Source organism: Dipodomys merriami, unplaced genomic scaffold (genome assembly GCF_024711535.1).
Source record: "Dipodomys merriami isolate MVZ:Mamm:240054 unplaced genomic scaffold, mDipMer1.0.p SCAF_6, whole genome shotgun sequence".
Lineage (NCBI taxonomy): Eukaryota > Metazoa > Chordata > Mammalia > Rodentia > Heteromyidae > Dipodomys > Dipodomys merriami.
The window spans coordinates 20758563-20774495 of NW_027206179.1; the positions used below are offsets into that span (position 1 = coordinate 20758563).

The 15933-nt window shown below is 44.3% G+C and overlaps 1 protein-coding gene across 1 annotated transcript in view; it reads right to left on the minus strand.

Annotated features, from left to right (window-relative positions):
- Ubac2 (UBA domain containing 2) overlaps positions 1-15933 on the minus strand; it is a 131340-nt gene that overhangs the window by 14209 nt on the left and 101198 nt on the right. The gene's annotated exons all lie outside the window — the stretch shown is intronic.

A 15933-nucleotide genomic window follows, 5' to 3' on the forward strand; every position in this document is an offset into this window, starting at 1 on the left:
GGCGGCTGCTGAATGGGGAAGCTAGGCCCATGAGCTCCCTGGGCCTTGCTGGGCATTTGCAGCTCCATTAAGGGGAAGGGGAAGCACATGGTCTCCCATAAGTAGAGTTCACCATCTCTGATGGTGAGTCAAGATACCCAGAAACAGAAAAGGCAGCACAACTCAAAGCAGCAGATAATTAAGAGGGAAATGATGGGCTGGGCACTAATGGCTCACACCTGTAATCCTAGCTGCTCAGGAGGTTGAGATCTGAGGACTGAGGTTCGAAGCCAGCTCAGGCAGGAAAGACCTTGAAACTCTTATCTCCAATTAACCACTGGAGGTGGAGCTGTGGCTCAAAGTGGTAGAGCCTTGAGCCAAACAGCTCAGGAACAGTGCCCAAGCCCTGAGTTCAAGCCCTGTGACTGACCAAAAAACAAACAAACAACAAAAAAAGAGGCAAGTGATGAGGCATATGTTCAAAGGGCTAGAAAAGTTTCAATTGGGCCTTACACAGGGGAAAACTCCAGAAAGGACATGGGGCTTGAGCCAAACTGTAGAGAAGGAGAACAATCTTAATAATGGAGAAGAACACAGGTATTTTTAATTTTAACTTCTCTGATTTTCAGTTTTCTCACTTGTAAAATGGAAATAATAACTATTTACTTCACAAGGATACAAAGAAGTAACTGAGTTAATACACACAAAACATTTAAAACAGAGCCTAAAAACAGTTCAAAGCTAGTTTCCTACTGGCTACTATTCTCATCACTTTTATGTTCCCAGTTTCTTAAGAATTTTCCCAGGCAGACTATAGAATCCTGGAGGCTGCAACTTTCCCCAAGTGGCTTGCATGTACTTGACTTGGTGGGCTATAAAAGTTAAGTGCAGAATGATTGTAGAATTAAAATGGCATCCCATAGCACAATGGCTTTATTTATAAAAAAAATAGCCATTGGGGAAAATACATCTTTTATTATGAATCTTTGATTCTCAGAAAGTCTTTGTCAGTCTGCAGGCAGACTGTGAAATGTAAAGTCCAAGTGTAGAGCCTCTTACAGACAGACTGTTACGCTACAAGATTCTCTGGGAGGTTGTGGGGTCAGCAACCAAGAGGGACACAGCTATATAATCATGCTTGTGCAGAGAAGAGGTGGAACCAAAGACTTCTCAACCCTCTAGAGAACAAGGCTGTGTAAGTTTAGCCTCATGGCACACACAGAAGAAATAGATTTGCATGCCACACAAGGCTAGCTAAATAAAGCTTAAAGCCAGCCAAACAGCTTCAGGCTTTTCTAGCTTCTCTAAGGGCTCAGAGGATCAATATCTGAGCCCATTTATGTCACCATGATACAGACCATATAAGATCATAAAGGTCTACGCTGTCATTCAAACCCACAAAGAGACTAGATCAACTGCATCAATAGAAATAAAATCAACAGAATCAACAAAATCTCCAAGTGTCTATAAATGTACCTGTAATCCTATAAGCAATGAAGCTAGAAAGAACAAGCAACATTCTTGACTCTAGAAGCTCACAGTCCAGTACTCTAATCCTTAAGCAGTTTTTCTTTTTCTTATAAGTTTCCAATAAAGTCCTCTGTTAGCCACAGTACTTCCTGCTCGGCTCTGTCTCTGTCCTGAGGCGGCTCTGTGTCCTGCTGACACATGCCAACTCTTCTCTGGGTTTTGGTGACATCTCAGTTTCTTGGTCTTCCTGTAGCTACGCCTCCCTTTCAGTATCCTCACAATCCCCCCTCCCCCCCCCCCACTCTCTCTGCACATCTTTCAAACGCTTGTCGATTTCAGGAGTATTTTTTCTTTCTTCCCATATTTCCATCTGTTGGTGTCTACTCATTCCCAGGGCTATATAGTCATTGGTGTGCAGTGAAGATTCCTAAGTCCAGACACTGTGTCTCAGAGCCTCAGAATCAACTATCCATAGATACGTTTCTGTTTAAATGTCCCTGACATCTAAGATGGAACATGTTCCGAACCAAAGTCACTGTCAATCCAATTTCTTTCTCTGTTTCTGCAGGGCCGGGCAGCAATTCTCATCCATCCACTGCACAGCCAGATTGGCAGGCTCCATCCTGTAAAGTGCTCATGCATCTTCTGAATGCATCTGTCTTCACTCTCTCACTGCCCTGGTTTACAACAGTGTCATATCCCTCCTTGATGTAAAAACCCTTCAGTGGCTCTCTGTTGTCTTTTGTTGAGTTAAAACATACTTACTAATTGACTAATAATCACACACACATTTCATTTTTGAATAAAAACAATCACGATTTCCAAACCAGAAAAAGAATTAGCAAATGGCATTATTTTCCCTTTTTTTTTTTCCCCCAAATTTCTTTAGGAGGATACCTGGATTTTCACCCTTGTTTCTACCAGTCCTGTCCTGTTGTTATTGTTTTTGGAGTGTAGGAAGGAAGTTGTGCCACACACAGAAATAACAGCACATAAAATAGCTTTTCAGGAAACTGCAGACACCCTTTTAGGACACTCCTCACCACGTCCCCAGTGCTTTTGGGAGACACATGATGTTTCTTCCCCTGGCTCACTCTCCTGCTGCTTTAGGTTGTCATTCTCACCATGCAGCCTCCTTTCCGCCATCTACTGCAGAACCTGTGCCAACCTCCTATGCCTGGAGTTAGATGGTTCACTTTTTGCTCTCAGCTGTTACTGTACTTTTCTGCAGACAGTGCTCAGAAAATCCCATTTCGATTGCATGCCAACTGGCCTGCTGCTTATGTAGGCTATGAGCGCCACAAGGTGGAGTGAGACTGTCCAACCTGTCCTGTGTGCAGACACAGCCTTGCGGCTCTGGGTCTAGCACCTCGCATAGGAAAGTTCTCCATCTGTACAAGAAGTAAATGGGCAGACACAGCAAAGCATATTGCTGACAGAGGTTCTATGGGGCTGCATAGCAAATACCTGGGTGATAGACCTATTAAATATGTGGGATGGAGGACAGAAGCAAGGAAGGCATGGATACCCCTCAAGACCCATTGTTGCAAAGAACTCAAGTGGGAGACTGGTGGTGATAGTGAGGACATAGGGACAGCTCCGCAAGAGGAGGTGGCCTGGAGCTCCTGCACTGCTTCCGCTATCCTGGGAGAGCTACAGTTGCACAGTTAGAATAAATTCATGGCTGGGAATGTGGCTTAGTGGTAGAGTACTTGCCTAGCATGCATGAAGCCCTGGGTTTGATTCCTCAGTACTATATAAACAGAAAAATACTATATAAACAGTGGAAGTACTGCTTTGGCAAGTGGTAGAACACTAGCCTTGAGCATAGAGAGGCTCAAGGACAGTGCCCAGGCCCTGAGTTGAAGCTCCCGGACAGGCAAAAAAAAAAAAAAAAAAAAAAAGGTTGAATTCATGCAGTTTCATTCATTCATTTTCTATGTTGGTGCACTGTCCCAGGCCAACTGCCTAGGGTGGTGACCCAGAGAAGTGACCAATTCCCTATGGCACAAGAGCGCTTAGCTGAGTCAAAAAAAAAAAAAAAAAGTAAGAAACTGAACAGAAGGCACCAAGGACTAGGTGAGAGTTATTATCTTAAGTCATCACTACTAGTCTAGAGGAGAGAGATGCCACTTAGGCTGCTAGTCAGCAAGAACAACTTCCTGGCAAAAATGGGGGAGGGGGAGAAAAAGAAGAAAAATAAAGCCTACCCTTGCCCTAAACCAACAGCATGTTCCTTACTTGAATAAGAGATGGGAGGTGCAACAGATGTGGAGATAAATTCTAGTCCCTATCTGAAAAAATGTCATCTTCAAATTATGCCATAGAGGAACTCAGAAGACTGAACCAACTGCCCAGGCGGCGTTCAGAGACTTGTGTGGACAGCATACAGCACTGGGACCACCTTCTTGCACCACTCAGCAGCAGGTTTGCAGGTGCTGGAGGCAAATCACCTAGAGGAACCTCATACACTTGTCCAGAACCCAAGCAAGGGTGGTAGCCCTCAGCTTCACTTTTGTGTGGCTCATTTTGGTGACCAGTTTTGGGGCTGAGAGGCTATAAATCAGAGCAGTCTTCTTAGCAAAACAGCAGGAAGTTCCTGCAGTGGTAAGAACAAGAGGCACCGCACTCTTGTGCTCAGGTTCAAAACCTCAGAGGAATGTCTGTGGCCCTTGGCCTCGTCTCTTTTCCTCCTGTGCTACTCAGACAGAGCTCTGGTGACCACTGCCTGTGCATTTTGTCCTTAGTTGGCAGGCAGTGTCTTGGGGACCAAACAAGGGATGTCAGTGATGAGGGACAAAGCACTGAACAGTCTATCTGGAAGCTGTGTCATGGTCCAGAACAGAACTCTGGTCCTAGCAAAGGATGCTTCCACTAGGGCAAGTGCTGGCAGAAGCACATTCCGGGGCTTTGTTGTGACTGATAACATTTCTTTTGAGAGGCCTGAGACACCCAGCATGGTTGTCTCTCCTGAGATATGGGTACCATTTTAACAACCTGTTAAGTTAGTTTCAACAGGAGCTGCAAATCTGCAGACATTTATGTTTTCCCTTTGATTCACCAAGTGGAGAACCTGGTAAATTCCTGTGTGTGGACCCACGGTGGTGAGGGGAAATGGTCCTGCAAGAAGAGTGGTGAGGCTCAGATTCAGTCTTGCCATTTACTTACGCACAGGCTTCGGGCACATGCCTGTGGCTTCCTGCCCTTTGGGCTTCTGTGGGGAACAGGCTGGCACTCTCTCATTGGTGTCTGTGATGACTGTGTAGGCTGAACCACATGGCCAGTCACCTGACTTTTGTTTGTTTCTCAAAGGCAAGCCCACTGACCAGTCTCTGATGGTGACTTCTCTTCCAGGGACAGTAGAGATCAGAGCTGTTCTAACCTTTTTAGTTTGTGTCTATTTGTTTGGGTCTGGTACTAAATGAGGACGGTATCTTTTCATCAAGAAGTTGGCAGTGTTGGGGTCTGGTACTAAATGAGGATGGTATCTTTTCATCAAGAAGTTGGCAGTGTTGGGGTCTGGTACTAAATGAGGATGGTATCTCTTCATCAAGAAGTTGGCAGTGTTGGGTGGTAAGAGGACAGGAGTTTCCAAGGCTAGCCTTGAACAGAGGTATGTGGCACAGGGCAGATGTGCCAATGCCTTGACTTAAGGCTTCTTTACCCCTTTGGACTGACTGACATGACACAAGGACTAGACACAAGTGGCAGCAAGGACAACTTGCACAAGGTAAGGACCATGATTTGACACAGCTTCCTGAGAGAACTGTGAATGAAAGTACATCTCTTGGTATGTCCATTCTAGCTTTCTGTCTACTATCTTGTTTCTCCTTCCCTCATTTCTTCATCTGCCAAGGTTTTGGCCATTTTTTTCCTTTTTTTTTTTTTTTTTCCAGTCTGTCATGGACTTGACCTCTGTGCCTGAACGCTGCCCCTTAGCTATTCAGCTCAAGGTGAGCACTCTACCATTTGAGCCACAGCACCACTTCCAGTTTTCTGAGTGCTTTATTGGAGATAAAAGTCTCACAGACTTTCCTCCCTGGGCTGGCTTTGAAACTGCGATCCTCATATCTCAGCCTCCTGAGTAGCTAGGATTATAGGCATGTGCCACTGACACCTGGCTATTTTTTTTTCCTTTTTAACTTTAGTTCTACACATACATACAAATTAAGTGCAAGTAATATTCAAATTAGTTCTGGTACTTGTTGCCAGTAAATGTTTTGATCAAACAAGATTACTCAAGATTTCCCCTTTCTTTTATATTACCTCCCCCAGAGAGTTCATCTCTTTTCAGGTCTTCAGAGATGAGCTCATTCCCACGCTTGTCCCCCGCAAGCACTGTTCTGGGATGGACACAGCTTGTCAGTCTAATGTCAGTCTCGTGTTTCCCACAGCCCTAGTGGCTCCTTTGGCCTGAGCTATCTCCTTTGAACATTAAGCCCACCCCTTCTCACACTGCTCACTCTTCCTTAGACATGGGGTCTGCCACTGTTTCGGTCTTTGCCATCCCACTCTAAGATTACGACCCATGGTTTCTTAGATGACATGAGCAACACAAGTGCCACTCATACTTGTGCAATCCAGTGTGTACCTGGCAGCCGGTGCACCTGCTCTGAGCCTGCCCACTGCCTCAGGAGAAAAATCTCACAGCAACGTGTCTGAAACATCTGGTCCAATTTCAGTGGTCTGCTCTAACCAGCCTCATTGCAAGTTACGCCTCACTCCCTCTAGCACATTCCTCCCTCTCCCTATCTGCCCTGCTTACTGCAGACGAGTGTCCGAAGGCCCACTTCACTTTCTGATTGTCCCCCCTACGTCTGGGCAGCTCGAGCTTTCCTTTCACACTCATCCAAACCCTCTCCCCCTCTGCCCAGCATTTACACGACACAGTCCAGTGGCCAAGGCAAAACAGAACAGAACACCGAGCTGAGAAAATGGAAAACTGGATGAAGTGGTCCTTGAGCTGGCTATGAGCAGTCTCTTTCTCATCAGTACACTAAGAATCTTGAGAGCCCAGCAGTTTTCACTCACAGATAGGTCTTCATTGTGCTAGGAGGAGCCACCTGCACAGCCACTACAGGCAGGGGAGCTCCTGGGCAAAACTGGCCTCGACCCTGCTGTCTTAGTGTCCCACACCCTCCATGGGTCTGCAGTGAGACATGAGTTCCTTGGGTGGCCTCTTCTGCCAGAACCACAGCAGCGGGCAATGTGCACCTGAGGAAAGCACGTGAAGAAGTGAGTGTGAGGTGCTGTCTCTAATCCTAAGCAAGGCTCAGAACCATGAACCATACCTGTATCCCCTGGTACAGGCACAATGCGCACATTGAACACGATCACTTTAGGATGAGTTCAACAAATCTCAGATGATCTGTGCTGTAATCTGTCAGGAGATTATGACTCACAACTTGGAAATTCTTGGCCTCCGAATGCCTTATTCACAAAACCACATCTGTCACCCATAACTTCAGGCTGAGGGCTCAAAACCCTGGGGGGAGCATTCTGTAAAATTCTAGGCCTCTCTAAGTGATCAGAAGGATCACCCATGGGTACTGCAGTGATTTGTTCTGCATTACCAGTATTTTCTGGCTTTGGAAACCAATGGAAATGGCTGGCGTGGAAGAAATTTCAAAAAAAGATTATGATGATCATTTTAAAAAATATATACAAGGTATATTTTATGCATAATACATCTCCTAAACCAACTCACTAATAGCTGTAAAAGTGATTAATAAGTAAAAATTGGAAAACTAACAAGAAATAAGGAAAAGAATTAGAGTTACTTATAAGTAAATTGTTAAAATGAAAAGTATGTTCCCCTTTATGGGCTTGTTCTTTTTGAACAAGTAGTATTATTATAGAAAACCAACCATGAAAATATAAATACCTTTCAAGGTCATGATAAAGAAACTTTTTGAGGGCTGGGAAGGTGGCTCAGTGGTAGAGCGCTTGCCTTGCATGCCTGAGGCCCTGGGTTTGATTCCTCAGCACCACATAAGCAAAAAGAAAAAAAAAAAGCCAGAAGTGGCGCTGTGGCTCAAGTGGTAGAGCGCTAGCCTTGAGCTGAAGAGCTGAGGGACAGCGCCCAGGCCCAGAGTTCAGGCCCCACGACCGGACCACCTCCCCCCCAAAAAAAGAAACTTTTTGAAAAATGAATTTCTTCATTTTGTAGTAGCCTAATAAACATTATTTTATTACTGAAAAAAAGTATGTCATCATTTACCTGTTGGTTTTGTTAACTATCCTGAGATGTTACCATGCTCTTTTTTCTCATGAAGATATCAGGGTAGAATAGAAAATAGAAATGATTTTCTTAAGATCACTTAATGAGTCAGTCTTGGAAAACAATTAGAATTTTCCTATCTTTCTGTGATGGATCTCATCAAAAAGGTCAGTAAAAGAAACCACAAACGCACTGAAGACACAGCAATATTTCTGCAGGAGGTGTAGATCGAGATAAACAGGTTAGCTTCAACTTCACTTGAAAACAGAGTTCTGGGACCTAATTCTCATCTAATTGCAGATTTTTATCAACCAGGCACTCTTAGCTTATTTCACACTTGATACTACACACTCACAAACTCCTGAAAGAAGTCATATAAGAACTAGCACTAACTGATCAGACTCCTTTGTTGACAACACAACACAGAAACTTGAGAATGAGTTTCAAATCAATTGCATCAGAAAGTGAAAGAACAAAGTGAAAAAGGAAAGTGTTGGGAAGTAAGCATGCTATGTGCCAGCTTGCTGGATTGGGGCTGTCTTCCTTCCCTCTCCTCTCTCTGGCAGAAGGGTAGTTTTTGATGGTGCTTCTCCAGATACTATACGTAACTTTCCCTGTCTCTGTTAAGTGCTTCTCCCACAAGAGCCCTCGTGAAATTTTTACTGTGATGGCTGCCTCTTTCTCCTCTCGGGTCAGGAAGAGGCAGTACTGCCCAGAGCTTGACCTGGACTATGGTGAGCACAGAGTTTTTGTTTTTGTTTTGTTTTGTTTTGTTTTTAAGAATAGATGCTAAGAGAAATGGCAGGATTAGTAAGACTAATACAAGAACCTTCCTCTAAATCAAGCTAGTCAAAGGAGCAAAGACTGAAGCTGCATGGTGGGAGGGTGCCTGCTGGCATAAAGCTCTACGAGGTGTATCTTGGTCTCTAAACCATGGGAAAATCATGTACCCTGCATATGTGAACCTTGAAAATGTGATGCAAAGTGAAAGAAGCTAGTCATAAGGACTAGCTAGTGCATGCCTCCATTTACATGGAAAGCCCTGAGGAGGGCTAGGTGCCAGTGGCTCTTGATTGTATCCTAGCCACTCAGGAGGCTGAGATAGGAGGATCAGTTTTAAGCTAGCTTATGTAGGAAAGTCCATGAAAGTTTTATCTCTAATTAAGTAGCAAAAGCCAGAAGTGAAGGTGTGTGGCAGAGCACCAGCCTTGAGTGAAAAAGTTAAGGGAGAGTGCCCAGGCCCTTAGTTCAAGCCCCACTACTAGCACAAAAAATAAAATTGAGTTAAAAAAAAAAGTGCTGAGTAGAGAAATCTGTAGAGACACAAAGCAGACCAGTGCTTGCCTAGGGCTAGGCCAATGGGAGAACTGGAGAGTGATTGCTAATGGGGACATAAGTTCTGTTTGGCATACTAAAGTGTTCTAAAATCAACCAAGGGGATAGCTATATACCTCTGTGAATATATTGAAAATTAATGAGTTGTATTCTTGAAGTGAGTAAATTATATAGTATGTAAATTATCTCAATAAAGCTGTTAAAATACACTGAGTACCTGAGGAGACTTTTTTTTTGTGTGTGTGTCTGAGACAAATGTATTATTTATTTATTTTTCTGAGGAGACTTTTTATACAGTGAAATGTTTTATTAAACTATAAGTACTTAAAAAAAGTATAACTACTTGATTAATGATAGCTCTTAGGACCTGTAAGGTAGATATGACTCATAATGATGCATATGTCAGATGGTACCTAACAACTGTTTCTTGGCTGGAAAAAGAGAGAAACAATTTTCACAGCCACAAAATGTTTCTAAGGGTGAGCGGTGGGCGAGAGAAGGTAGTTAACTCAGTTCAATGAAGTACTGAGGAAATAACTGAACTGAACAATGGTGCAATGCCCAATGCATCAACATCTGCTATCCCTGCAGGTGTAAAGATTGCTTATTACTGAATGAGTCGTGGCCCTCAGCCAGGAACCAGGGCGGTCCAGCTATGAAGAGGCAACGAGAGCACTGACACCAATGACTCCATTGCTTTGTTGGCAATTTTCCCACTTGGCTTCTATCAAGCATGGTTCGTTCATGATGCACTTCACCTTAAATGTGCTCACAAAATAAATGGAGCCATTACAGAAAAACCCAATGGCAAGTTTAATCCTTGAGTTTATTATCAGTATACAGATAAAATGGTGGTTCGTACAAATAACAGATGAACAAAACCCAGAGAATTCCGATTTCCTGGTAAAAAGTTGCTTTCAAAATTGCCGGAAAAACAACCTTCTAGAGAAGGTGCTGGCAATTTTTTCTGTCAGGGACTACAGATGTAAGTGTTTTAGGCCCTGATGACCAAGGGGATACACCAGAGGCCGTTATATAGGGATATATAGTTAAAGTGTAAAAACTAATTTTAGCTTTAGAGTGCACAAAAACTTGGTGTTCTGTTGCACAGGTTGTGGCAGGCTGACTTGTGTTCTAGAAGAGTATCAATAATCAAGTTAGCTCCAAAGTCAGAGTTACTTCTCAAACTTCCTGGGAGCAACTAAACAGATGGTTCAAAGCCATGAGAACAAGTATGTGATGGATCCTCGGTAGTTCTTTCATCTTCCAGACAGCCATACAGTGTACAGAGCCCCTATCAATGCAGGGCTGACTCCTCAGGTGCAAATGCCTCGCTCCTTTTATCATGACATTGCTTTACATTGTGAACATATGGCTTCCTAAGAAACACTGAGAACTCTTTTGTTCACAGCCAACACTTCTGGGGCCAATGTGCTAGTGAGGGGCTGCTTCTGAACAGCTAAGCTAAGCTCTTCAGTAAAGGACACCACCTGACTCTCCACCTGAAGTCAGTGTCAGAGTGCATACACAGGTCAGGGGCTCAGTCCTGAAAAGCTGCCCCATCAGAGCCACTCCAAGCCCAAGGCTGTCTCACCAGTGCTTTGCCCTGGCTGGCGAGTCCTACAACCTCTGCTCAGACTTGATGAGTTTGCTCGGGGAAACACTTGGCTTCCATTTACCCATTTATTATAAACAACATTACTAGTGGTATGGCTGAAAGGCCAGATGGAAGAGATCCACAGGGCAGGGCACATGGGAAGGTATGTGGGGCCTTCCAAGCCCTCTCTGGATGCTATTTTCCAGGACTCTCCATGTGCTTAGCTATCTGGAAGGTCTCTGAATCACATCCTTTGGTGTGTGTATGTGTGTGTGGGGGGGTGGTTTCTGAATGCTTTGGATGCTTTACTGTGCAGATATGACTGATGAAGTCAATGGCCACTGGTAATCAGCTCGACCTCCAGCCTCTACACGACACAAGGCAGGGAATTTGGGCTGACAGCTAGCCCTCTCATCACAAAGCTGGTTCTGCCACCACCAGCTCTGCGTCTTGAGGTGACCTAGAAGCCTCAGTCATTTCAACGGCATGTAAAGGAAATACCAAGGGTTTCAGGTGCTATGTAATAAGAACCAGGGGCATAGAGAAATACGTATTTCTTATATTTCACGGTCTTCTGTCATGGCTAGTGCAACAAGGGAAATGCACACAGGCATTTACTCCACAAAGCTGCAGAGGTTTCTGATGCATACTTCAGAGGTTTACATCTCCGAAATTAGTCATTCAGTGATGGACTTCACATGTTCTGTATCATCACCACCAAAATCCTGAGTATACAGACAGCCTCCATCAATTCTCTTATATTGTCTCTTCTTCCTCTAGCTCCATTCTTCCAATCAACAGTTATAGCATGGCCAAAGCAATCCAAGTACTAACCAGGCCTAACCCTGCTTAGCTTCTGTTATCAGATCAGGTGTATTCAGGGTACTACGACTAACAATCTTTATACAGTCTTTCTCATGCAAACCTTACTCTTTTCCTTCAAAGGCCTAAATAACCCACCACTTCTTACAAGATCATCTGTCTCCAATTCTGTGTAGGTGTAAGACCTCTGCCTGACTCTTCCTAGCTTCATCTGTCATTCTCATCCTAATGACAACTGCTTCGCTGCCCCCACTGTAGTTGTGGCCTCAGTGGCTGAACTGATAAATTCTTCAAAATTCCCTCAAGCACAGTGGGCTGTGCAGAGTCCCTGGGAAGTGACTACTCCCAGCCTGTGCGCTGGACACAGTTTCCAGGGAGACCCTGCCCTTCACTGCATCTTCTTTAGCAGCTGCAAACCTCTGGAAGACCAGGCAGCATCTCATGTACTACCAAGGCCAACATGCTGCATTCCAGCTAAAGAGACATGAACAAATAAAACACGTTCCTGTCCTCCAAGAGCTCAGATGCTGCTGGGGACCAATATAAAACAAACCCACAAAAAGTTATGCAATGCCCCTGCAGGGCAGTGGAAAAAGGATTCTAAGCTACACACTGCTTTGTGTGATGTTGTCCACTGTGGAATCACCAAGTATATAAGGGGAGAGGTAGAAGCAGGAGGGCAAGGAGCTATGAGAACAGTTAATATGCCTGACCCACCAACCTGCAGGAATTTACAGAAGAATGGGATGATTGTGTGTGTGTGGGGGGGGTAGCACTGGAATTAGGTAGCAAACTCAGTTTTCACTGCCATGAGCCTATGAGACAATCATCCAAGAACTTGTGTGTAATAAGTTCTCTTCTAAGTATAGACACAGCACATTTGGGTTATTACCATATTGCTGGGCTTGATGAACAAATATAAGGTCTGCTGTATGCTGACCCCCTCTGTACTCTGTCCCCAGCTTCAGAAGAAATGAGACTTACAAAGTTGTCACCCTGGTCACTGTTGCTCAGAGCTCTGGAATGTGCCACTGTTACACAGCTAATCTGCCATGGTTACTGTGGTAAGGAACAATCTAAGAAATGTAGGTGTGGAAGTGGCGCTGTGGCTCAAGTGGTAAAGCGCTCGCCTTGAGCTGAAGAGCTGAGGGACAGCGCCCAGGCCCAGAGTTCAAGCCCCACGACCGACAAAAAAAAAGAAAAAAGAAAAGAAATGTAGGTGTGACTACTGCAGCAAGGCAGCTGACTGAAGCAGAAGAGCTATCTGGTCTTTCTCCACTGAGGGGGCTGCCCGTCCCACCCCTCCATTGAAACTCCTTTCACAAGCAAGTCCAGGCCCTTTCTCATTGTCTCCACTGGCTTTTTGTGGAGGTGGTCAGTGTGAACATTCCTTTCTGAACCACCTCCCTGGGCTCCTCTGCCCCTCCGCTTCCTGGTTCCTCCTCAGTCACTTGGACTTCCTCACCCTGTCCTTGGTGTACTGCCTAAACACAGGCTGGGTCTGTCATTCTTTCTTTCTGCTCACCCTGTAGAAAATACCTGTGTGTCTTCCCAGCACTGTGTTCACTTGGCTCAAGTATGTGAAGTAATTCTGTCAATATTTACTGTACACATATTTACTCACCAAGTCCCCAAATATTTATTGAGTTCCTATTATGTGCCCAGCATTATTTACATAGGAGAAATACAAAGACAGATGGTCAAGCTGTATGGAGGTTGGGCTCGGGGTGCAGGTAGAGCCTCAGGATTCCAGTGGGAGGCTGTAGAAGGCTCCATAGAGGAAGTGTAACTTTCCAGGAATACATAGGACTAGATAGCATAGATGCAGGCAAAACAGGTCTCTGTGTAGTAGTGGTGGTTGGGAAGCTGGTATAGGGAAGGTGGTTTGGGGCAGCGGAAAGAGCAGATGTGACACAGCATGTAGTCCCGATGAACTGCAAACAGCTTGGCATGGTTTGTTATGGGCAAATGGGCTGCAGAAAGGAGATATGGCTAAAAATAGGCAGGGATAACGTGTTTTAAGCACCTTGATGGCTGGGGCGAGGATACTGAGGTTCAGGGGAGTGAAGGCATCACCCTTGTAATTCAGGGATAGCTTGGACGGCATGTGAAGCAGCAGGTGCCAGAGAACAGTACTGTAAGCTTCTGGGTTAGGGTGAAAGATGACAGACACAGTCTTTGAAGTTCCCAAAGTACAGCCTTTAGATCACTCATTTTTAACACACAGTAATTGTAACTGAGTTACTCTGACTGAAAAAAAAAACCCTCTGGTTCTCTAAGAATTATCCAAAAACCAATAGCATTTAAATAAATACTAGGCTTATTTTTAAATGTAATAATGTAATTTGAGAGTACCTACAATAAGATTTAGTTGTGTTAGAACAAACACAACTATTCAGAAGAAGATCGAGATAAAAGTTCTAAATTTGGTTTAAAGAGATGACTAAACTTTAAGCTTGGCATTGGGTTTCTGCCATTTAAAGCAAAAAGAGGGGAAAAAAAACAATCATAATCATGAAGGAACTATCAACACTAGGAGGTAACATAGCATAGGGAACTAGGGTGGAGGCCTCTCCACTCCAGCCCCCCTTCCAGGAATCTGCCTTAGGTAAAGAAGGAAAACTTGTATATCTCAAGACCAACACAGGAATGAATGAGATAATATTTGTGAAGTACTCAGTACATAATTTGCCCAAGAAATGGTGATGCTCTTCTTACTGATAATGAGTGAAACATGGCAACTCGGGAGGATGGATCGATCTCAAGTCTATAATGACAAATACTGGTGTTTTTCACAGCTGTATTCTCAATGGCTAATTCTAGGCCCAGATTTTAAGAAGCACTAAGTGCTAAGTTAATGACAAGTCAATGGAAAACTTCTTTCTAGTATTATAAGGTGCCACACACCATTCTCATCTTGCACACAAACAGAGATATATCTTTAGCTGTGGTTTAATAGAAGAGTTCTCTTGTGTGGTGTCTTACCATATGTAAAAGAAAAAGGATTAAATCCAGCCCAGTGTGGAAATTCAGCAGGACGTTAAGCTAATGAGGCTTGGGATAAATGAGAAAACGTGTTCAGTTTATGTATAAGTAAGTGGTTTGCTGTCCAGCAGATCACACTAGGGGAAGGCCTCAACAAGAGTCCAGGGGTTGGTATCATGCTCTGAACATCAGACCTACAAGAGGAAATCCAACCTAACACTAACAGAGTGGAGAGACCTGACAAGCAGTGGGAGCCTTCATCAGGGTCAGTGACTTCCCAAGGACCTGGGGGCAATGTAGCTCCAGCAGGGAAGGGGTTTGGTTTGGGTGTTTAATTCATTGATGCTTGGCCTGGGAAAGCTGGCAGATCCCTGGTATTCAAAGGACCTGGAGAAAGATACCTTGTGGTATTTACGGCCAACTACAGGGAGGGATAACATAAAGGTCCCTCACATAGCATCCTGGGGGCAGGGCTTGCTTTACAGAAGAGAATTACATTCTTGCAAAATTTGTTGCTGCATCATAAAGTAGGAGGGCCAGAGGGAGCACAGCGTCTGAGGCGGAGACCCAACAGCTCAGCAGGCCGGGTGGGCTCAGCAGAATCCATCATGCTGAGATCAGCATGGGCCAGGTCAGAGGGTGAAAGGTGAGCTGCAGAAGTAGGCATGCCAGGTACCCACCCTGCCACTCTGCTGCACCAAAACCTCTTCCCAACTCATACCTACTCCACATATTGGGTCTTTGATGAACAAGTGTCAGGGAAGGACAATAAAGGTCTTTAAGACTTTGTCCTATTATCCTGAAGAGGGTCCGTCTTTGAAACTAGAACCAATTTCCCCTAAAGTAAGCCATAAAGCCTAAAAAGGTAACTCACTTTTGCTTTGGAGACTTGTATTCTAGAGGGATCCTGTCCACATCCAGGAGGAAGGAAAGATGTATAGGGAAGCCAAAGAGAATCGAAGCACACAGACCCTGCTAGGTCTCTCATCTATTACCTTTAGAGGGTACCCTGCCTGCTCATTCTTCTTCAGGTTTCTTTGCAGTTATCTATAGCCATCTGCCAAATATAAGGCACTGTATGTATTCTAGCTTCACCTTAATTTCATTCTTCTGGACTGTCTCTTTGCCCTTTGCTCTCAGCTCTATATAGTGGACTCTATCATCTACCCCTCTTCTTCTGATCTCTCCAAGGGAGTAGTGTGTGCCTCATATTTAAACAACTCACAGTGTAGAATCTTTATGGTATGTTCTAGAATCACTTTAAATGTAAATACAACTTCTGCTTCTCTATGTCCCTTATTTCCACCTTAAATATAAACTCTGGGACCCTTATGAGACTTGAATTCACTTTTGCAGGTTCTACTGGCACTTATTGACCTACCTCTTACATCCAGGGCCGGCGGGAGGAGGGGGAATGGTAAGAGAAAACCTTTCATTATACCAGAGCATAAAAAAAAGGTGAAGGTAGAGTCTTTTAACTCCTATGTTTCTCCTTTTCTGTCTCCCACTTTAACCCTTTTATACT